This window comes from Melanerpes formicivorus, unplaced genomic scaffold (genome assembly GCF_026170545.1).
Source record: "Melanerpes formicivorus ecotype bairdi unplaced genomic scaffold, bMelFor1.0.p_v2 SCAF_58, whole genome shotgun sequence".
Classification (NCBI taxonomy): Eukaryota; Metazoa; Chordata; class Aves; order Piciformes; family Picidae; genus Melanerpes; species Melanerpes formicivorus.
The window spans coordinates 2,065,948-2,074,827 of record NW_027142410.1 but is presented as its reverse complement, the minus strand read 5'-3'; positions in this window follow the sequence as shown (position 1 = coordinate 2,074,827).

Below are 8,880 nucleotides of genomic sequence, written 5' to 3'. Positions count from 1 at the left end.
GGAGTGGACTGACCAAAGGATTCTATTTCATGTAAGTCACATTCATTATAAAGCTGAGGGATCACGAGGGTCAAGCTCTCTTCTTCTATGGCCAGTGTCCAAGGAGGACTCTATACTGCCTTAGCTCCCAATCTGTATATTCCCAAATCCAGTTTCAGAATCCAGCTCCTGATTCTGGTTCCCATCTGCTGCTGAACCCATTCTGGGACTTGTGCCCCAGCATCAGTGGTGATGGTGACTGATTGCCATCAGGGAGTTTGGGTTCAGTGTTGGGTTTGTATAGATTTGTATGCATCTCATTTTAGTGTTATCATTTTCATTAAAGCTTTCCAATCCATAAGTTTCTCTCCCTTATTCCCTTTCTCTTCCCCTTGGGAAAGGAGAGGGGTTAATAGAGAGTGTCTGTAATTTGCCTAGTGGCTGGCCCAGCCCTAACATTGACCACAACAACCCCATGCAGTGCTACAAGCTGGGCACAGAGTGGCTGGAGAGCAGCCAGGCAGAGAGGGACCTGGGGGTACTGATTGACAGCTGGCTGAACATGAGCCAGCAGTGCGCCCAAGTGGCCAAGAAGACCAATGGCATCCTGGCCTGCATCAGGAACAGTGTGGCCAGCAGGAGCAGGGAAGTCATTCTGCCCTGTACTCAGCACTGGTTAGGTCACACCTTGAGTCCTGTGTCCAGTTCTGGGCCCCTCAGTTTAGGAAGGATGTTGAGATGCTGGAAGGTGTCCAGAGAAGGGCAACAAAGTGGGAAGGGTTTTGGAGCACAGCCCTGTGAGGAGAGGCTGAGGGAGCTGGGGTTGCTTGGCCTGGCGAAGAGGAGGCTCAGGGGAGACCTTATTGCTATCTACAGCTACCTGAAGGGAGGTTGTAGCCAGGTGGGGGTTGGTCTCTTCTCCCAGGCAACCAGCACCAGAACAAGAGGACACAGTCTCAAGCTGCACCAGGGGAGGTTTAGGCTGGATGTTAGGAAGAAGTTCTTCACAGAAAGAGAGATTGGCCATTGGAATGTGCTGCCCAGGGAGGTGGTGGAGTCACCATCACTGGAGGTGTTTAGGAAGAGACTGGATGGGGTGCTTGGTGCCATGGTTTAGATGATTAGATGGTGTTGGGAGATAGGTTGAACTCAATGATCTCAAAGGTTTCTTCCAATCTGGTCTATTCTATTCTATTCTATTCTATTCTATTCTATTCTATTCTATTCTATTCTATTCTATCCCTTGGCATCTGGTTGCACAGGAAGATGAAAAATACACAGTTGTAATATCCTAGGCATCATAAAAAGACAGCAATAGTGCTGAGACATGGAGAGCAGCAGAAGTGAAAAATGGAAGTCATTTCTGCATGGTGACAATAAAGAGCAGTGTAAATTCTGACAAGTGGCAGCATAACACAGGTAGAAAAAGATAATTCTTCTTTAAACTTGGAACTTGATGGAATCAGTAGATAAGCAGAATGCAAAGGGGGAAGAAAGGCTGTGCAGAGAGGCTGTGCATCCCTTAGGCTGGCAGAACAGAGATCATCCTGATCAGATCATTCCTTACAAAGGTTGAGCTGAGGAAATCTCAGGTTCAGGAAGAACAGCTCAGGAAACACCGCTGCTCAGAAGAAAGGGCTTTAGCACAAATCAGTGCAATGAGCAGTAAGAACCTGCTAGCATCAGATGACACTTGGGAGTTCAGAGGCCACTCACGTGTGGAGCTGCTCAGCTGCTGAGTAGGCCTGGCTGCTTCCACTACAGGCAAGACCAACTATCAGGGCATAGAAAATCAATGCCGAGAAGAAGGGAGAGTGGAAAATAAGTCAGTGAAGAGGAAAACAAAATTCTCCTGGGTAAGGGAACGACCAAACGGCATCGCGTGAAGTCAGTGGTGCTGCCCCTGAGCTGCAGTAGCGCCCTGTGGTCAGCAGGCGGCAGCATCTCCTGAACTCCTGAGCAATCAGCGCCGGGGGAGGGGACTCACACCTTAGCCCAGACGGGAACTGACGGCGGCTGCAGGGCTTACATTCCTCTGCCCTTTCCCCGCTCCCAGCCCAGGCAGCGACAGTCATTGCCTCTCTACCAAATAGCATCGAGTGGCTCAAGTGTTTCAATGCTTTGCAAACAATGGCTTCGGTTGGAAGGGACCTCAAAGGTCATCTACTCCAGACCCCCTGCCATGGTCAGGGATGCCTCACAACCAGACTTGGTTGCCCAATGTCCAATCTGGTCTTGTACACCTCCAGGGCAGGGGCAGTCACAACCACTGTGGGCAACCTATTCCTATTCTTGCCATGCTCATACTGAAGAACTTGGTTGGAAAAGACCTTTGAGACCATCGAGTCCAACCTACCACCCAACACCATCTAATCAACTAAACCATGGCACCAAGCACCCCATCCAGGCTCTCTCTAAACACCTCCAGTGATGGTGACTCCACCACCTCCCTGGGCAGCACATTCCAATGGACAATCTCTCTTTCTGTGAAGAACTTCTTTCTAATATCCAGCCTAAACCTCCCCTGGCACAGCTTGAGACTGTGACCTCTTGTTCTGGTGCTGCTTGCCTGGAAGAAGAGACCAACCCTCTCCTAGCTACAACCTCCCTTCAGGTAGTTGTAGACAGCAATAAGGTCTCCTCTGAACCTTCTCCTCACCAATAACCTCAGGGGACCAGAGACCAAATGGAGGAGCACCAAATGGATGAGAGGATAGAAAGACTAATGAGGATAAAAGATGCAGGCTCAGGGAGGGTTCTGAGTGGAAGAGGGGGGTGCAAAATGCCCCTTTGAGGGCTCTAGGGCATAGGGGACATCTTGCAAGAGCTCAGAAAAGAGAGCAGAGGAGTTCTGAGGGGGCCTCAGGGACCAAAGCCTCAGAGAAAACAATGAGAAACTCTGAAGGGGATTTCAACACAGTACAGATGATATCAGTGGGGCAGAGGGTTGAATGAAGGTGTCCTAAATGCAAAGATTAAGATAGGAGCACTCTGAGGCACAGAGAAAGCCTGACAGAGGGTTCTGAGGGAAAAATACAGGTACAAAGTGTGCTACAAAACTAGAAGAGCTGTGCAGCACAAGGAACTTCTTGGGAAGGACCATGATGGGAGCAGAGGGGCTCCTGTGGGGACCAGAGAGGCAAAGAAGGACAGAAAGAATTCAGGAGGAGACCTGAGCAGAATAGAAAGATGTCCTCAAGGGGTCAGGGACCAAATGGAGGCATGGCAGATGTGAGAGAGAGAACAAAAAGACCGAGCTGGGGCCACAGATACATACTGTTCTGGGGAGGACAGAGGTCCAAAGGGCATTTCAGAGCTAAAAGCATGGCTAAGCAACACCAAAGAGACCAAAGGAAAATTTTGTGAGGCAATGACTAACTCAAGACTGGATCTGTGCAGAGTACAGCTGTCCTTAGGTGTAGAGTAGAGAAGTCCTAGATGATGTTGAGGAAGACACAGGTGCTCTGGGGCATAACATAGTTTCAGGAGGGGTCCAGAGGTGACTAGACAAGTACAAAGAAGCTCTGGAGCATGATGTGCAATGCTGAAGGGATCCTGAGGAGTTAGAATGATCCTAAGACAACTAGACACACAGCAGAAGCCTCTGGAAACTACATGTGAGTGGCACATTGTGGTGAGAAATGGACACATTGAGGCAGCGCTGCAAGGTGAGGAGGCCCTGAAGCCCAAGCTCACTTGAGACCCCTTGTAGAAAACTACACCTTCCAGCATGTCTCAGAGGAAGATGTCTGGACATGGGGCATGGTTTAGAGCTGGAGTTGGCAATGCTAGGTCAGTGGTTGGACTCTATGATCACAGACTCACAGAATGTTAGGGGTTGGAAGAGACCTTGAAAGATGATTGAGTCCAATCTCCCTGCCAGAGCAGGATCACCTAGAGCAGGTCACACAGGAATGCATCCAGGCAGGTTTTGAACGTCTTCAGAGAAGGACACTCCACAGCCTCTCTCAACCTACTAGCCACATCCCTTCTAACACACTCCAGGATACCATTGCCCTTCTTGGCCACAAGGGCACATCGCTGGCTCACGGTCATCTGGCTGTCCACAGGGTCCTTTTCCTCAGAGCTGCTCTCCAACACATCAGCCCCCAACCTATGGAATCATAGAATCAATAAGCTTGGAAGAGACCTCAAAAATCATCAAGTCCAACCTGTCACCTAGGACCTCATGACTACTAAACCATGGCACCAAGTGCCACATCCAATCCCCTCTGCAACACCTCCAGGGATGGTGACTCCACCACCTCCCTGGGCAGCACATTCCAATGGCTAACAACTCTCTCTGGGAAGAACTTTCTCACTTCGAGCCTAAACTTCCTCTGGTGCAGCTTGAGACTGTGCCCCCTTGTTGTGGTGCTGGTTGCCTGGGAGAAGAGACCAACCCCTTCCTGGCCACAACCTCCCTTCAGGTAGTTGTAAAGAGCAATGAGGTCTCCCCTGAGCCTCCTCTGCTCCATGGGGTTGTTCTTTCCCAGATGCAAGGCTTTACACTTGGCCTTGTATTTCATTCAGTTTCTCCCTGCTTGTCTCCAGCCTCCTCTTGGAGGTCTTTTCCAGCCTAAATGTATCTATGCTTCTCTCTGTCAGTGTTTGCAGTGGAGGTTTTTCTTTCAAAGCATAAATCTATCATTTAGTGAAAACCACCCCTGAAACGTGGCAATGTGTCAGCTTATGCTGTGGTGTTAAGGTACTCAAACCTGCAGTACAATGGGCTCATTGTATAAACAACTAGCATGCAGGTGTTTATGCATCAAGCACATCCTGTGCTCAGCAGCAACCTTTCCTCTGAAAGGTTTCCCTTTGCCACCTGCTAAGTGGGACAAGGTAAGGAGAGAGCCACCAGGGACCAGATTTACACATTTGATCATGTTTCCTTGGGGTGAATTTGACCTTTTTCTGCAAAAGGCAGAACTTTCTGGTTTGCACTCGATCAAGGTCAATGGTTTAATTATTCTAAACTGATTAACTGCCTGGCAACTGAAAAGCCGGAAAGCTCATTTTCTTCTTCCAATCAGTAAATAATGAGGCATGAATTGCATGCTTTCACTAATCCCTGCATCCTGAAGGACACGGGATCTGTCAACAGATGACTGTTAAATAACATTATTTGAAACACAAAGGAAGTTGTGTGCAGGTTGGGCTTTTTTTCCCTATTAAACTCTTTCCAGCCTGTTTCAGTGTGATGTAATAGTTCCATTTAACCTCTGCAAAGTCCTTTTAAAGTGCTCCTTAGCAGAACCACTTTTCCCTCCCAAGGCACCACCACAGACAGCAGGATTAAAAAGAATTGTCTTGGAGGAGAATAGAACAGAACAGAACAGAACAGAGCAGAACAGAACAGAACAGAACAGAATAGAATAGAATAGAATAGAATAGAATAGAATAGAATAGAATAGAATAGAATAGAATAGAATAGAATAGAATAGAATAGAATAGAATAGCGTAGCATAACATAGCATAGCTTAGCATAGAATAGAATAGAATAGAATAGAATAGACCAGACCAGGCTGGAAGAGACCTTCAAGATCATCACGTCCAGCCACATATCACCCAACACCATCTAATCAACTAAACCATGCAACCAGCACCCTATTAAGTCTCCTCCTGAACACCTCCAGTGATGGTGACTCCACCACCTCCCCAAGCAGCACATTCCAATGGGCAATCACTCTCTCTGTGTAGAACTTCCTCCTAACCTCCAGCCTAAACCTCCCGTGGTGCAGCTTGAGACTGTGTCCTCTTGTTCGGGTGCTGGTTGCCTGGGAGAAGAGACCAGCCCCCACCTGGCTACAGGCTCCCTTAAGGTAGTTGTGGAGAGCAGTAAGGTCACCCCTGAGTCTCCTCTTCTCCAGGCTAAACAACCCCAGCTCCCTCAGCCTCTCCTCACAGGGCTTGTGTTCCAAACCCCTCCCCAGGTTTGTTGCCCTTCTCTGGACATGCTCCAGCAAGTCAACCTCCTTCCTAAACTGAGGGGCCCAGAACTGGACACAGGACTCAAGGTGTGGCCTAACCAGTGCAGTGTACAAAGGCAGAATGACCTCCCTGCTCCTGCTGGCCACACTGTTCCTGATGCAGGCCAGGATGCCATTGGCCCTCCTGGCCGCCTGGGCCCACTGCAGGCTCATGTTCAGCCTACCATCAACCAGCACCCCCAGGTCCCTCTCTACCTGGCTGCTCTCCAGCCACTCTGACCCCAGCCTGTAGCACTGCATGGGGTTGTTGTGGCCAATGTGCAGAACCCGGCACTTGGATGTGTTCAATCTCATGCCGCTGGACTCTGCCCATCTCTCCAGCCTGTCGAGGTCCCTCTGCAGAGCTCTCCTACTCTCTGGCAGATCAACTCCTGCCCCCAGCTTGGTGTCATCTGCAAATTTACTGCTGATGGACTCAATGCCCTCATCCAGATCATCAATAAAGATGTTAAAGAGCATGGGGCCCAGCACTGATCCCTGGGGCACACCACTAGTAAGGACAATGCTTTCTGTTGTTGTGGCTTAAGGAATAGGATTCTTAATGCAGTAAGAACAATTGGCCTGTTTAAACACAGGGAGGTAACTGTGAATCCTCCTGAAAAGTAATAAGCTTCCTAAGGTGAGCGTACAGCTGAGTTTAGCTGACTGCTTGTTCACTGGCAATTGTCTGCATGACCTTTTGTGTGAGTAGCAGAGACACTGAGCATTGGAGTGATGTTCCTATGGATCTTTAAGACATGCACATGGCCTTTAACTCTCCTCAATTGTGTTTCCCCTGGAGGTTCCACACTGTAGTGCTTTAGCCAGGAAAAGAGCCCTCTGTACTTTCTCATTACAGAAAGAGCACTGGGCTTGCTATTCTTGTTGCTTCTGATGATACCTGTTACTGGTACAGAGCAGAGGAAAATCCCTCTGCTCAAACACCAACAGATCAAAGAATCACAGAATCATTCAGGCTGGAAAAGACCCTTGAGACCATCAGGTCAAACCACTAGCCCCACTCTACCAAGTTCACCACTAAACCATATCGCTAGGTGCCACATCTACATGACCTTTAAACACATCCAGGATGGTGACTCAACCCCCTCCCTGGGCAGCCTGTTTCAAAGCTTGACCACTTTTTCAGTGAAAAAAATTTTCCTAATGTCTAGCCTAAACCTCCCATGGTGTGGCTTGAGACCATTCCCCCTTCACAGTATCACAGTATCACCAGGGTTGGAAGATAACTCAAAGATCACCAAGTCCAACCTGTCACCCAACACATCATGACTAACTAAACCATGGCACCAAGTGCCACATCCAATCCCCTCTGCAACACCTCCAGGGATGGTGACTCCACCACCTCCCTGGGCAGCACATTCCAATGGCTAACAACTCTCTCTGGGAAGAACTTTCTCACTTCGAGCCTAAACTTCCCCTGGTGCAGCTTGAGACTGTGTCCTCTTGTTCTGGTGCTGGTTGCTAGAGAGAAGAGACCTACTCCCTCCTGGCTACAAGCACCCTTCAGGTAGTTGTAGACAGCAATGAGGTCTTCCCTGAGCCTCCTTTTCTCCAGGCTAAGCAACCCCAGCTCCCTCAGCCTCTCCTCATAGGGCTGTGCTCCAGACCTCTCCCCAGCCTCATTGACCTTCTCTGGACACATTCAAGAGTCTCAATGTCCTTCTTAAATTGAGGGGCCCAGAACTGGACACAGGACTCAGGGTGGGGGTGCTTGGTGCCATGGTTTAGTTGATGAGATGGTGTTGGGTGATAGGTTGGACTTGATGATCTCAAAGTTCTTTTCCAACCTGGATAGTTCTGTTCTATTCTATTCTATTCTATTCTATTCTATTCTATTCTATTCTATTCTATTCTATTCTATTCTATTCTATTCTATTCTATTCTATTCTATTCTATTCTGTTCTATTCTATTCTATTCTATTCTATTCTATTCTATTCCATTCCATTCCATTCCATTCCATTCCATCCTATCCTATCCTATCCTATCCTATCCTATCCTATCCTATCCTATCCTATCCTATCCTATCCTATCCTATTCTATTCTATTCTACTCTATTCTATTCTATTCTATTCTATTCTATTCTATTCTATTCTATTCTATTCCATTCCATTCCATTCCATTCCATTCCATTCCATTCCATTCCATTCCATTCCATTCCATTTCACTCCACTCTATCACCTATGAGAAGAGACCAGCAGCTACCTCTCTACATTGTCCTCTCAGGCAGTTGTCGTTTGGGGGTCCCACCTTTGCCATTTAATTTATTTGCCATTTAACTATGCCAAAAGGGACTTGGATTACAGGATGAAAGAAGTGCTCATTGCCTGCTGTGGAATGAAGGTGAAACTAAGTAAGCATCACTAAGGGTGTGATAAACATCATATTAAAATTTCTAACAGGAGCGATAAAGTATCTGGCAGATCAAGGACAGCGTGGCTGAGAACGAGACACGTCCAAAAGCGGTGTAAGGAAAGGCACACAGGAGAAGGAATGCAAGTCACAGCAGTGTAATCAAATTATTTGGGTAATGAGACCGGGACCTGAGCATTGTTCTGCTAGAATATCAAAGCAGACAACGCAGACAAGGCTCATCAAAAAGGAAATCTGCATCTACGAGACAACTTCCGATAATGTTGCCAGGGGATGCGAGACTTTGGTCTATTAATTAGCCTTGAACAAATACCCAAATTCTTCCTGTCAGTCAGGAAAATGGATTAAGCCATGGGATAAATCTCCTGACTCAAGGAATGGATATGCAAAACTGCACAGCAGAACTTCAAAGGGCCTTTCCATCCCTCCTTGCTGCACACCTGGAGTGACCCAGCTCCAGGCTCTGCACAGTGATCTGGGCTTGTTCTCTTGCTTTTATTATCTAATAAACTCTGCTCTCTCCCCTGTCGTTTTGTG